The following is a 15008-nucleotide window of genomic DNA, read 5'->3' on the forward strand; positions in this document are numbered from 1 at the left end:
AGTTCTGCCCTTTATGAGCTGTATGACCTTAAGAAGGTCATACCACCTCCCTAAGCCCTAGTTTCCTTGTCTATAAAATGGGTGTTCAAACAGTACCTCAGTATTATAAGCATTGGATAAGTGAGCCTGCTGTAAGCACTTGTTGCCAAGATCCTACAGGGAAGGCAGAGCTCCAGCCAGAGGCACCCAGATCTCCCCAGGTGCCCAGCAAGCAGTTGTCAGTCATCAGCTTCTCGGAGTGCTTGAATGGGGACTGGGAGGGAGAAAGGTAGGGTGGAGGAGGGGAAACTGAGGTAGCATCTCATATCCTGCATGCTGACATCTCTGTGTTTATAGCCCAGCATCTCTGCATCCCAGACCCGGAGCTCTCAGCTACACACACATGGGGTGGCTGCCCAGCAGAGCCACTGAGGAGTTGAGCAAAGTTTGCCTTATTTCCTCTTCCTCTCCCTTCTGAGCATCAGGTCTCCCCCACCCCCATCCAGGCCTCTGAGGAACGCAGTGCCCTCTGGATTAGCACTGTGACAGCAGGATGGGTCCCTGGGTCTGAGAGAAAGCACAACACGGCTCAGGACAGTGCCCTCCCACTTGACATGGGAATGATTGTAAAGCTCTTGGGGGCGGAGACATCTGCCCTTAGAGTTGGGAAAGGGTTACAGTGGCCTGCTGGCTGGCAGACAAGTCAAGTTCTCACAAAGCAGCTCCGCTCCTGTCCCCTGCCTGACTCCATCTGCCCCACAGCAGCCCTGCCCAGGCCTGGACTGGACTCCTGGGTTCCACAGTGCTAGGAAAATTTGGATGACCTTCTAGGCTAATTATGGCCCTTGGCACCTTTAAAGCTCTTTACCTGTATGATCATAAATGGGGTGGTGCCCATTGCAAGCCCAGCGTATGAAATGTGGGGGCCAGACATGGCTCTCAAGCTCCTATGGAAGGGGTTGTCAGGTGGAGAGAAAAATGAGCTTGGAATCTTGCTTAGAGCTGAGTTATAGGTCAAAAATAATGGGATTTTGGAGCCAGGGATTTATCTCAGTGGTTCTGCTGCCTGCCTCGAAAGTGCAAGGTTCTGAGTTCAATCCCTGATACCAAAAAAAAAAAAAAAAAAAAAAATGATGGTATTGGGACTGGGGATTTAGCTCAGTCGTTCTGCCTGCCACCTGCCTCGCAAGCGCAAGGTCCTGAGTTTGATCCCTGGTGCGAAAAAGAATGGTATCAGTATTTTCTAAACGTGCTTTTATTTCCACTTTATAAAAAAATAAAAAAGCTAATTGCCCAGCTCAAAGAATAGGAATGTTCAAGATGAATGCTTTCAGTGGTGGTGAAGATTATTAGGGGCCCCAAATCCTCCACAACCCCTGACCCCAAGCCTTTTATCCTTGAGAGAAACCACTCAGACAGAATCTCCATGTTAGAGTCTAGGTATCAGTTGCTCGCTTATTCAGATCCTGTTCTAAGTGTATTATTTCGTTTAATCTCACTACAAGATAGGTAGATACTATGACTGTTCATATTTCAGTGCTGAGAACACTTGAGCTTATAGAGATCAGAGTCTCAGAAGGAGATCTCAAACCTGTGTTTGTTTGCCATTGGGATCCTGGGCTGCTGTCCATCCCAAAACTCACTGGGAGCTAGTATAATGGCTGGGGAGGGGCACAGGCTTTGGTGTCAGACCAGCCAGTTTAAATCCTGCTTTGGCCACTTGTTACCTTCTGTGCACCTAGGCAGGTTGGCTCTTCACTCTGCGCTCATCTTTCTCCTTTTATACCATGGTGTGATGGCAGCATCTTCCCATGGCAGATCAGGGGGACCTGAATTTTATTCTGCTCAGAGAGGTTTCTAATCTATTAGGTTGCCACTCACTTTACTTGCAGCCCCTGTCACCAGATGTAGCCAGGAAGAGCCAGACACTTCACTTTTCTGCTGAATCAGTGGGAGTGTTGGCATTCCCCACTGTGTTGCAAGCTAAGAGGATGCAACTGTTGCTAACAGCTAGCTTCCCTCTTGGTAGAGAGAGTTTGCTTGCAGAGTGAAGCCAGACAGAGAGAAGCAGAGCTGAGAGAGAGGGGAAGAATTTGGTTGTTCTCAGAGCGTCTGGATCCCGCCATGCCTGAAGGCATCCTTTCAGATTTTTCTCTTAATTGAGCCAGTGAATTTACTTTTAGCTTAAGCTCATCTGAATTTTTGTTTTTGTCAATCCATGGCATCTAGAGTAACATACTACTTTCGAGGATTTTTGAGATGGTAGAAACAAAGCCCTTGCCACAGTGCCTGCACATGGTGTTTAACAAGTATCCTCTCATATAAGGAATGCTGTGTGCCCAGCCCTGTGCTGGGTGCTAGAGGATGGGAGGTGGATGACATTTGGTACCTGCCTTTGGGTGCTGACACTCTAGTAAAGGAGACAGAGATGGTGACAGACAGGTGTAAAACAAAACATGTAGCATGTGATTGAGTCCTGGGTCCTGTGACCATTCCAAATAACTAACTGTCTGGAAGGAGCAGGAGCAGTGGGACAGTGAATTGGGAAAAGCTTTCCAGAGGACAAGAGGCTGACAGGTCTTACATAATAGGTGGATGTTCATGCTGGACAAAGTGGGCATATCAAGTGCTGTCAGAGCCCCTACAATCACCCAGCTAAGTGGACGAGTCCCTGACATACCCAGGGCTTCCTTCTTCAAGCATTCCCTGGGTGTGGGAGTGTTCGAGGCTCATGGACAGGGCAAACCAGGCAGGGGTGAACACCTCCTGAAGGTGTGATAGTCAACCCGACTCCATCTTGTCCCTCAGTGCCATTTTGTACCTGTCCTTGAAGAAACTGTGCATGAACAAAGCACTCAAAACCCCACATCCTGCTTGGCAGTAAACTTGCTGCAGTTGCAGGATGTTTCGTAGCTCACCTAGTGTGTGAAACTTCCTGGTGCCCCCCCGCCCCACTAACCTGGCATGATTCTGCTTCTGTAAGATTCTGCTTGCTCTCCCCTGAGCCCTCCCCAATGGAAGCGTGATTTAAAAGGAGAAATCAAACTGCTTCCCATTGCTGAGAAACCTTTCTGGCCACTAGCCCCCCTCAGCCACCAGCTATAATAAATGGGCTTGAATCTGGCACAAAATGTGGCACATCTCTTTTGTTCTAACTTGCTTATCCACAACAAAGGGATTAGGATCTGTAACATGTCAACAATTCCTAAAACCAGTAAAAAAAAAAAAAAAAAAAAAAAAAAGACAAGCACCCCAATAGAAAAGCAGGCCAAAAACTTCGCGAAACGGGGGGTGGAAAGAACTTTGATACAAACTTTTAAGTCTTCAAACTCGGCCATGTGAAAATGAAGACATGTTCAATTAAGGAGTTTGTAGACAAATCTAAAAGACAGTTGAAAAACTGAAGAAGTCTTTTTAATAGTGGAGCAATAACAATGAATTAATACAGTGACTATGGAAAGAACCCATGGAAAATCAAGTAAAAGACAGGAAGCTGGATAGGGAGGTGGACAAAGGGTACAAACAGGCAATTTACAGAAGGGACAACTCAAACAGCCAGGAAGTGTTCAGTCAGCTTCCTTAATAAATTCTCTCAGAAATAAAATGAAGACAATGAGATGTCACTTTACACATTAAAATGCCAAAAAGAGGAGAAATTGGATAATGATAAACACGTGGAAAATCAAGGGGGTGTGGAACCTTCGTGTGCTGCTACTGGGACTTCAAACTGGTGCCGCCTTGAGGAGTGCTGGCATCACAGGTGTGTGCTACCACACCTGGCTTTATTAATTCTGTTTTAAGGCAAGGCTCCAGTTCAGCCTTTTTTTTTCCATATGGATATCCACTTATTGTAGCAGTGCTAATTAAATATGCTCTCTTTTCCTCAGAGGTCCACTTGACCATTATGTCAAATTTCAAGTTTCTATACATGATGGGGAGTGATTTGGATTCTGTTACGTTTTGTTGGTGAATTTGTTCATTCTTACACACATTTTCTTTTTCTTCTTTCTTGTTTTGTTTCTGTGGTACTGAGGATTGAACCCAGGGCCTGGTGCCTGCTAGGTAAACACTCTGTCAACTGAGCTACAGCTCCATCTCCTTTTCATTTATTATTTTGAGAAAGAATCTTGCTAAATTGCCTAGGCTGGCCTTGAACTTGTAGTCTTCCTGCTTCAGCCTCCAGGGTATGTAGGATTATAGGTGTGTACTACCACGTCTGGCTCACACCTGTCTTCTTATAACTTTATAATAAATACTGATTTCTGGAGACCATAAGCTCTTACCTTATTTTTCCTCCCTTGGAATTTGCCCTTCTATGTAAATGTTAGAATCAGTTTTTCAATTATCTCTGAAAATCCTCATATTTATTCTCTCAAAGAATTGGCATAATGTGGGAAGAGCCTATTCTTTGACATTTGGGTAGAATTTTTCTGCACAGTCATCCTGAGTCTGGTTTTTTTTTAAGAAAAGAAGTTAAACTTATCAGTTTAATGTCTTTAAAGATTGTAGGACTATTCAGATTATTAATTTTATGCCTCTCCTTTCCTTTATAATTTTAATTAATTGATTTTTTTTTTTTTGGTACCGGGGATCAAACTCGTGCCCTTGCGCTTGCAAGGCAGGCAGCAAAACCACTGAGCTAAATCCCCAGCCCTTAATTGATTTTTTTTTAGACAAATTTTTCTCACTATGATGCCAGGCTAGCCTTGAGGTTCTGAACTCTAGCAATCCTCCTGCCTCAGCCCCCTGAGTAGCTAGGACTAAGGTGTGTTCAGCTCTTCTCTTTCCTCTTGAGTCTGTTTTAGTAAACCAGTTATGGGTTTTCCCCCAGAATTTGCCTGTTTAAAGTTTCAAAATTTTTGGCATAAAACTACATGTACTATTCCATTATTAGCTTTGAAATGTCTGAGATTCAAGCCTTTGCTAGTAACTTAGCAAGTGGTTGATTTTTGTGAAAGTTTCGTAGGTTCAGAAAAATTAGTGTGCTGTAGGTGTGTTGGACGTAAAGTTCTTTATAATGTTTGGAACCTATTAATCATGCTCTTCAACAAGACATACTTTCTTATTTGTATCAATTTCTGGGAGAGATTTATAAAAATCTCTAACTCCTACTATTTATTTATTTGTATATATTTTTTCTATGTATTCCTATCAGTTGTTACTTTATATATTTGGAGACTGTGCTGTTAGGCATGTATATATTTATAATCATTGTATCTTCTTAATTTATTGCTTCTTTTGTTGATATATAGTGTTTGTCTTTGTTTCTTGTTCTTTTTAAAAAACAACCGTTAGGATTTAGATCTAACATGTCCCCTATAACATGTTCCGATGTGGGGCTTTGGAAAGGTGATTGGATCATGGGGGTGATACTCACTGGTGGGTTAGTCCATGGGTGACTTCATAGCTGAATGTTCTGTTAGGAAATGGGGCCTGGTCAGAAGAGGTGGATCATTGGGAGTGTGACCTGGAAGGGTGTGTTCTCGCCTCTGACTCCTTCCCTCCCTCTGTTTCCTGGTTGCCATAGGGTGAGCTGCTATCCTCTGCCATACTCTTCTGCCATGCCATTTTGGCCTTGGAGCCAACCAACTATGGACTGAACTCTCTAAAAACATGAGCCAAAATAAATCTCTCATCTTTTAAGTTATGGGTGTCAGGTATTTTGTCCCAGTGATGGGAAAGTGACTAATACAACAACTTATATCCATTTTTCATGGCACTAATTTTAATAATCTTGGAATCTTTTTATTTTAGGAGTTCTTACCCTTTTTTTTTTGTACCACATACCTATTTGGCAGCTATGAACACATTTTCAAAATAATATTTTAGAGCCTGGCATGATGGTGCACACCAGTAATCCCAGCACTTGGGAGACTGAGGCAGGAGGATTACCTAGAGTTCGAGGCCAGCCTGGGGTACATAGTGAGTTCAAGGCCAGCCTGAATAACATAGTGAGACCTTGTCTCAGAAAAAAAAAGTTTTGGGGCCGGGGATTTAGCTCAGTGGTTTCACCGCCTGCTGTGCAAGTGCAAGGACCCGAGTTTGATCCCTGGTACCAAAAAGATAAAAATTTAAAAAAAAAAGAAAAAAAAAGTTTTGAGGCTGGGGATTTAGCTCAATGGTGCTGCTTCGGCCTTGCAAGCAAAAGGTTCTGAGTTTGATCCTTGGTACCAAAAAAGAAAAAAAAAGTTTTAAAATGCCTAGGATTAAAAAGTAAACTTTGTATTAAAATAGTTATCAGAATAGTTAAAATAGTTGTGATGAATTATATATACTTTTAAATTAATGCACTAAAAACATGATAAAAACTAGGCCTGTTAGTGTGATTTTGAAGCAATGATAGGAGTAAAAGGTATTTGGAGACATTGCAATGAAGTGATATGAATATAATTACTTTTTTTTTGGTACCAGGGAACAAACTCAGGACCTTGCGCTTGCGAGGCAGGCAGTGGCACCACTGAGCTAAACCCCCAGCCCAAACATAATTTTAATTTATATTGGAGTTAAAGTCACAGGTACTTCTAATAATACTGATTTGTTACCCACTTTTTTTGTTGTTGTTTGTTACCGGGAATCAAACTGAGGGTCTTGCACTTGCCAGGGAAGCACTGTGCCACTGAGCTATATCCCTGGCCCTGCTGTCCATATTTATAAATTAGAAGGAGGCTAAATTTAAGGTAACAGTTAGTGAAAGTAAAAGTAAATTTTTTCCTTCCAGGTTCACTGACGCCATGGACCCCAAGATAAGAACCATTTCCTTATTTTTAATCTTTACATCATTTCCTGAGTAATTGTGGTTTTTGTTTTTGTTGTTGTTGTTTTTTCCTGAGACAGGGTCTTGCTATGCAGTCCAGGCTGGGCTTGAACTCACTATGTAGCCTAGGCTGGCCTTGAACTCCCAGAAATCCTCCTGCCTTGGCCTCCAAAGTGCTGGGATCAAAGCTGTGTACCACCATGCCTAGCTCTAAGTGACTGTGTTATAAATGATATATTACTTTCTTCTGGAAGTCTCTATCTTTTGATCAAATAATCAATCCATTTGTACTTATTGCGATTATTCCTATATTTCTGGCTTTCCCTCTGCCCTCTTATTTCCTCTATGTATCAGTTATAATTGAGGTTGACTCAAATTATAGAAAACTCAAATAATAGTGGCTTAAATCTGATACAGTTTTATCTGCCTTTTAGTCTAGAACAGGTATGGTGGCTCCTTAGTCATCAGAGACCCAGTTTCTACCTTCTAAGCTTGTCTTTTCCATCTTTAAATTCACCTCAACTCCAACTTGACTATTGGTGATTTAGCCTTCACAGATTCATTCCAAGCAGCAAGAAGGGGAAATGGTGGAAGGGTGAAAAGGGTGAATCTCCACTTACATTTCACTGACCAGAATTTAGTTGTGTGGTCTCATTTGGTAACAAAGAAGCCAGGAAATATTTTCTTTTGGCCAGATACATCAATGGCCTGAATAAAATGAGGGTTCTGTTACTGTAGAGAGGACCACTGAGTCTCTGTTAGCAATCTCTGCCTTAGTCTTTCTATCACAGCTGAGTGCCCAGCTGTCAAAAGCAATGGTTCAGAACCTCCAATATGGTACCCATCATGAGAGGACCAGCCTGCCATCTGGTGGCAGGCTGGTTATATTGGATTCCTTTCACTATGGTGGTTGCATAGATGGGTCTTCACTGGAATAGACACTTATTCAAGTATGGCTTTTCTTCTGTCTGCCACGCTTCTGCCAGCAACATCATAGATAGATTTACTGAATGTCTTTTAACAATCACAGTAGTCCAGACAGCATTACTTTTGACCAGAAACTTCATTTTTCAGAATTTGCCAGGTGAGCATGAGATTCAGTCAGTGGTCTTGTTACTTGCCCCTATTACCAGATTTGACATGATCTATTAGGACCTGATTAGTGCCATCTGAGAGACAACCTCATATGCATCTGAAACAAAGGATTTGGGTTGTGCTCTCAATCAGCCTCCAATGTGAGGTAATGTTTCTCTTTATCAGAGTTCATGGACCAGGAATCTTGGGCTGGATAATTTCCTCCTTGTAATGGTTTAAGTATGAAACATCCCCCAAAGACCCACGTATTGAGGGCTTGAGTCCCAGTGCAGCAATGTTCAGAGCTGGGGCTTAGAGAGGTGATAGGTTCATAAGGGTGTTAACCTCATCAGTGGATTAATTAATCCATTAATGAGTTCATAGCTGAATGTGCTATCAGGAGGTGGGGCCCCATTTGGTCACTAAAGGTGTGACTTTGAAAGGTATGTCCTGTCTCTGCTCCCTTCCTTTCTTGTCCTTCCTTTTTTTTTTTTTTTTTTTGGTACTAGGGATTGAACTTGGGACCTTGTGCTTTCAAGGCAGGCTGTGGAACCACTGAGCTAAATCCTTGGCCCCATCCTTCCCTTGATCTCTGCTTCCTGGTTGCCATGAGGTGAAAAACTGTCCTCCACCACACCCTTCCACCATGATGTTTCTGCCTTGGAGTGAGTGGATCATGAACTAGAGCCTCGGAAACCATGAGCCAACATATACTTCTCCCCCTTTAAACTGTGTGTCAGGTATTTTGTCTCAGCAGCAGAAAGCTAACATATTCCTAAAAGTTTTGCTTCTCTTCCCTGAGAACTTGGTCTCTAATAGTTTGGAGGCTCAAGTATCCAAAGAAGAAAAGTTTCTGCCATGGTATACCACAGAGGTGCCACTGATTTAGAAGCTAAGACACATGTCTGCCTATTTCAGACTCCTCATGCCAGATGAACAGAAGGCAGAATGGGGGGACAGGATGGGATAAGTTCTATGTTGGCTACAGTAACTGATTCTGGTTGTCAAATACATTTGCTGGTGCACAGTGAGGAGGAGAAGTGTGTTTCCAGACCCACTGAAGTCCTCTGGATGCCTTCTAATTCCATGGCTGCTGGTAAAAGTTAATAGAAGACAACAGCAACTGAGCATGAGCAGGACAAGCTGGGGCCAAAGGGATGATGGAATGAATTGTAAAGAAAGGATGTTATAAATGCCTCCAGACCTGTGGCAGAAATGAGTGCTTATCTATATGTTCTTGCTTCCTTACTATGTCATGTATATATTTTATGGGTATAGCTAATTGTCCTGATTTCATCCTCTACCATTTTGCAGAGGGGATTTTATTGGTGTTAAACCTTTCAATTTAGTGCACAACACAGAACACTATGATGGGATTATGACCAGATGAGAGGAGAAGTGAACATCACCCAGACTCCCTGGAGCAGGAGCTGGGTGTGAAAATGCTGGGGCTTTGGGTGGCCCTCTGAGGGAGAGAGTAAGGCTGTTCTTGTTGGACTGGCATAGATTTGACTTAAATTAGGCAGGAACATTTTGTGGTGGTTTTAAGGAAGTATAAGAAGGGAAAGTAGGGTGGAAATGGAGTTTGAGTAAGTAAGGAGCAGCCTGTGGCAAATATTGTCTGCCAGACCTACACAATGGCTTTGGAGCCTCCTTCCATCCTGCCTCCTCCTCCTCCTCCTCCTCCTCTTCTTCCAGAGTGCAGGGATTACAAGGAGGAACCACCATGCCTGGCCATCATGGGTTTTTTGTACCATGAAGGCTGAAAGATGACAAATGGCATTTCCAGGCTCTCATGCAGCTAGAATGTCCACTTCACTTGGCTTCTGCAAGGGAAGGTGAATTGAGCACTGGGTGGAAGTGTCCATGAGGCTGTTCTGGTGGTAGAAGCATTTCGGTTCTTTTGCAGCAGCTGCAGTGGAGGTCCTTGTGCCAGGCCCCTTCCTGGCTTCTTGGTGCTGAGCAGAGCATCAGCAGCTTCATGCCTTGGCAGCTTTCCTGGCGGCAACCTGGGCATCAAGACCCCTGAGTCAGTGGCAGTGGCAGAAGCTCTCCTGCCTGGCCAGTTTGCACTGGGATTTGGGGTTATTCCTGGAAGCTTAGACCTTTCCAATGAGTCTGAAACTGATCTAATCCCTATGGTTAACCCACTCTGTTCATATCTACTGCATGGATTCTCTTGTCTGCAATGGAACCCTGCACTTTATGTTTGGTTCTCCCCTACTTCTACCTTTGATGAAACTGATACTTTTTCTTCTAATCCTTTCAAATTATAATTTTTTTTACTTTCTTTAGTGGTTATCTGTAATTATTATGATTCCTATTCATGTTAACTTCTCCTGTCAATTTCTAAAGCATATCAACATTTATATTTTTCTTCCCAACAAAACAGCACCTTAGCATAATCTCACTTCCTTCCATTCTACTCCCAAGTTAGCTTTCTGTGATATTCTTTCCCAGCATAAGGTAAGGGGCAGCCAACCTTGTTAGTTGGCAAGAGCTAGGAGTACCTCATTCCTAAAATATATTTTCAACTTTGAAATTGTGCTGAAGAACAATATATCCCCCTCATTGGACTATTAACTCATAGGAGCTGTCTTGAGATGTTAACACATTAGAGAGCCAATGCTTATTTAATGAGACATAGTTCACTCATTTTTCTCTAGACCTTGGAGTCAAATTGCTACCACATTCTCTGTGTATACATTTGTTAAAGCAACATATATTTATTGAGTAAATCCTGGGTGCCAGGCACTGTCATGTGCACTTAGATGTGTCAGCAAATAAAGCAGACAAAGACTTCATGGAGGATATTTTTAGCAGGGGAAAAATATAATAAAAAGGATCACAATAAATGTGTATATTATACGGTATGTGAGATAATAAGTCTTATGGAGACTAGGGCAAGTAGAGCTGGGTTGGGTGACAGTTCCACCCTGGGGAGATAGGATGAGAGCATGGTATTCTCTAGGGAAGAGTGTTCCTACCCAAGGGATCAGCCATAGCAATGGCTCTGAAGCCAGAAGCAAGCCTGGTACATTTTAATTCCTTTTAAATAGGTCATTGTTAAGCACCTTCCTTTTTTATTTTTTTCTTGAATTCAGGCCCTCAAACTTCTGCCTATGAAAAATTATGCAAGCAAGTCCATATTATAGCACACACTGTTTTCCATGCTTAATTACATATCAAGCAAGCACTGGCCATTACATTCTAAAGTGTACACCTACCACTGATGGGCTAGACGTTATCTACCCGCACGCACTTGACATTCATCCTGACCTTCTAATTGCAGAGGCTAAGGGACGGAACCTACCTTTTCTGGACTTCCTTACAGCTACGGTCTGGATGAGATATATTTCCTGCCCCTGGGACCAATCACACGGGACATACTAGCTCCCTGTGACAACAGTGGCTGGTAAGCAAGTTTGACAAGTGTGATGATGTAGCCAGATTTCATGTTCCAGAGTCTACCAGCTTCATGAATTAGGGTATATTCTTGTCCTTGGCTTCTCCCTTCTCTTTCTGCTTCTTAGCCACAGTGAGTTGGGCAGGTTTCTTCTGCCAGGCCCTTTTGCTGTGCCTTGTGCCTTGGGGTCAGCTAACCATGTATGGGCTGAGCTCTCTGAAATTGTGAGCCAAAATAAACCACTCCTCCTTTAAATTGTGAGTGTCAGGTATTTTGCCCCAGTGAAGGGAAAGTGACTAATAAATATGGATGAATGGGGGAATTTGGAAGAGGATGGGTGGGAGAAAGTAAGAAAGGAATAGTCATGGCTTCGAGAAATCTTTAAATAATTCTCGAAACACCCTGGCTTTTATTTTCTGCCTGCAATGGCTTGTAAGCCACCCACTGGTCTTCAAACCTTGTGGTAAATCATCCTCTCCATGTAAAGTCTAATCAAGTAGAGTGTGGGGGTCACCTCTTTATGCAGTCTTCAGGGACCCAGACTCCTTTCGTCTGGTGATCATGACCTTCTCCAGGTCTTCAGGGTCCTCTTTGTTCAGTGGACAGATGGAGAGAGAACAGGGCTTGTTGGGGCATGAAGGGTAGGCATAAAGGGGTGTGTGCATTTATGGTTTAGGTGTAAAAGAGGCCTCACATCCTATAGACTAGAACTGGTAGTATCAAGGGCACATGGATGACATCATTAACCTTGGTCTATAATCTGTAGTCTTAGTTTTCTTAGTCTTAAAGGTCTTAGTCTCAGTGGGTGGGAGAGGATGGCTCACCCCCAGTGAGATAATGGTCTATCTACTCCGGAAATCCCAAAAGAGTGGTACAAATAATCTCAAGTTTCAGTTCATCCTTTAGGGAAGTATGCAAATCTGGCCATTGTGACTTTAATCTTCAGATGCACCTCCAGCCACAGCTTCCCTGGGTTCTCATCTCTGCATTAGCTTCCTCCAGGGCCTGGCCCTATCTGACTGCCTACAGTATTTCTACCTAACTTATCTGTCTATAACACCAGGATGCCCAGCCCTTCTGGTCTGGGCCCTGACTCCATCTGACTGGGAGGCTTCCTCTGAGCAAGAGGCCATCGTGGCTAGGCCACTTCAGCCTGTGCAACCCTCATCCACAGGATGACCAATTTTTTTCCAGTCCCTGTTTCTCCTCAGGGTCTGATATTTTTTACACCTAAAATGCAGAAGGAAGCCTGATTCTTCTTTTCCAGTTCTGGGGGACAAACGTGATGATCAAGTAGCTGCATCAGAGTTTGCCAGATTTAGAGCCGTCAACTTCCATAGTCATCAGGTACCCCCCTTCCTCTCTCTCCCTTCCTCCCTCCCTCCCTCCCTTACCTCACTTTCGAGAGAAGGAGACAAAGTCCAGGGAAATAAAGGGCCTTGGCCAAGCAGACTCGTGACCAAGAGCTGAGGGACAGTGATCCATGCCACTCTCGCAGGAAGAGGCTTCCAGGTCCCGCTACCTCCCTGTGCTCCTCCCTATGGGGACAAAGGCACCAGGGTTGCCTGTGGAAGGAGAAGGCACAGCCTGGCACAAGGAGAACAGCAGTGGTGGCCCTAGGCAGGGAAGGGCATGGGAAGAGAGCATGCTGAGCTGTGGCTCGAAGCACCAGGACCAGGCGGAGAAGAAGGGGAAGGTGTTGAGTTCCAGCTGTGAGGGTGAAGAAAGAGCTTATCCTGACTTGTCACCTGCAGCCTGTAACCCTGTAGGAGCCCCCGATCCCGTCCCCAGGAAAGGCAGCAGCCAATACTCTGGCCAGGAGCTGGGGCCACCAGCCTCTGCAGCCCTGATGTAGTGTAGATGCCTCTTGGGGTGCAGCAAGACTCACTGGACCAGCAGTCAGGAGCCTCGGGCTCTGTTGATTCAACTCTTTGGTAAGCACCTACTATGTGCCAAGCACTGGTCCTCAGCAGGCTAGGTGTCCACTTTATCAAGTTTTTATTCTGCTGGGGAACCTGCTGATGAGTCAGTAACCACCTATGCAGTCCGTATCATCTGAGATGATGATGTCTGGGACAGTTAGCAAATAATGGGACGCACAGTGACTAGATGGATCAGTATTACTTTGAGTTGGGGGAGGGGGGAATAAAGAGGGCTTTTCTGAAGAGTGACACTGGAGCTGAGAGCTATGTATGAGTAGGAAACAGTCATGCCAAAATATGAGGGAAGTATGGTCCTGGCAGAGGAATTGGCAAGTGCAAAGGCCCTGAGGCATAAATGAGTTTGAAATATTTGACCACTAAGCTACATCCCTGCCCCCTATGAGTTTAAAATAAGCCTGGTCTGAACCTATTCTGTATTTTTATTTTAGTAGCTTTTGTACAGGGCACAAGTCATCCGTCCTGGAGTCAGAGAATCTAAATTCCAGTCCAAGCTTTTCCAGTAGCAAACTGTGTGTCCTTGGACAAGTCCCCTTTCTCATTTACAAACTAAGGATTGGGCCATTCATTCTAAGGGCCCTTCAGGCCAAGAGAGGCTGGCACCTGGAATTTATTCTTATCCTATTAATTTTCAGCCCACACACTGATATGCTCTGCTTGTGTTTGCTCCTTCTTGCAACAAGTGTGGTCCAGTGAGCTTCATACAACAAACATTTATTAGACACTTTTGAAAACAAGCAGAGACAGCCTGGGCATACGTTAAAGGGAAGGATCAAATACACTGTTATTAAAGGAATGAATCTGACTTCCATCCACTGAGCTGGAGAGATACGCGTGATGTAAGTGAGAACACAGATATCTGCAAAAGAGTGTGTTAGAGAATGACTCTGTTTTTGTGAAAATCAACATTAAGACCTCTATTATGTGTAAGTGCACTTGTGGGTGTTCCTGTTCGCAGGTAAAGTGGGGGGGGGGACAGACACCAAGTAGGTGACATTAGGACGGCGCATGTATATGCCAAGGGGCTGGGGGAAGGGGATTCATTCTTTCTTGTGTGTTTGTTGTTTCACTGATTTCAAAACTGGAAGAGGAGTTGGTTCCGTCTCTAAGGAGTCTGACTGCTGGGGGCGCCTCATTGCAGACATCTATGCCCTGCTGACAGCATCCATCAACTGCACCCTGGATACTCCAAGGTAGAAGGTAGTCATCCCTCTATGATTTTTGGCACAAGGTTGATGTGAGGCAACGTCTCTGTGTCTACTGTGCTTTGAGGATCCAGTGAGGTACCTATAGTGAGCTGTGCCTACTCTGATCCTATTGGAATGTCCCTGTCTCTCCCTGCGTCCCCACCCCGTCTCAGAGGCTGCTGAATATTCCCATTCTCTGTCCCTGTGGGGTGCCAAATCACAGGCCTGCTTATGACAGGAGAGGCAGACCGGGCCGGGCCCTTTGTCCCCATCCCTGTAGCCCTGGCTGCAGGCCCTTCTGGGGCCTCCTAGCTCCTTCCTCTGACTACAGAGCCTGTCTTGAAAGCCCACCATGGAGCTTCGTTGGGCCGCTTCCTGATCCGCTCATTCTCCCCTCCAGAAAACCCCCAGAGACATCTGTTTTGATTTTCCACATCCCAGGGTGCTCATTTTCCTGCAGTGGCTGACCTTCAGAGAGCAGGCCTTCCACTTGGGGGTCTCACTCCAGCCTTCTTATCTTAGAGCCTGTAAGGAAGCACCTTTCATGGTACTTGGTGTTCCATGCTTTTCAAAACCCTCTGGTCTTCCAGCTCATTTAAACCTCCTGTTATTATAGGGAGCTAAATTAGATAAAAATAAATACATAGTAAGTCAGCTGAAAATAAAGA

Source organism: Heterocephalus glaber, unplaced genomic scaffold, assembly GCF_053883595.1.
Source record: "Heterocephalus glaber isolate CG9 unplaced genomic scaffold, H.glaber_assembly_v1.0 deba00001452, whole genome shotgun sequence".
In the NCBI taxonomy this organism is placed as follows: Eukaryota; Metazoa; Chordata; class Mammalia; order Rodentia; family Bathyergidae; genus Heterocephalus; species Heterocephalus glaber.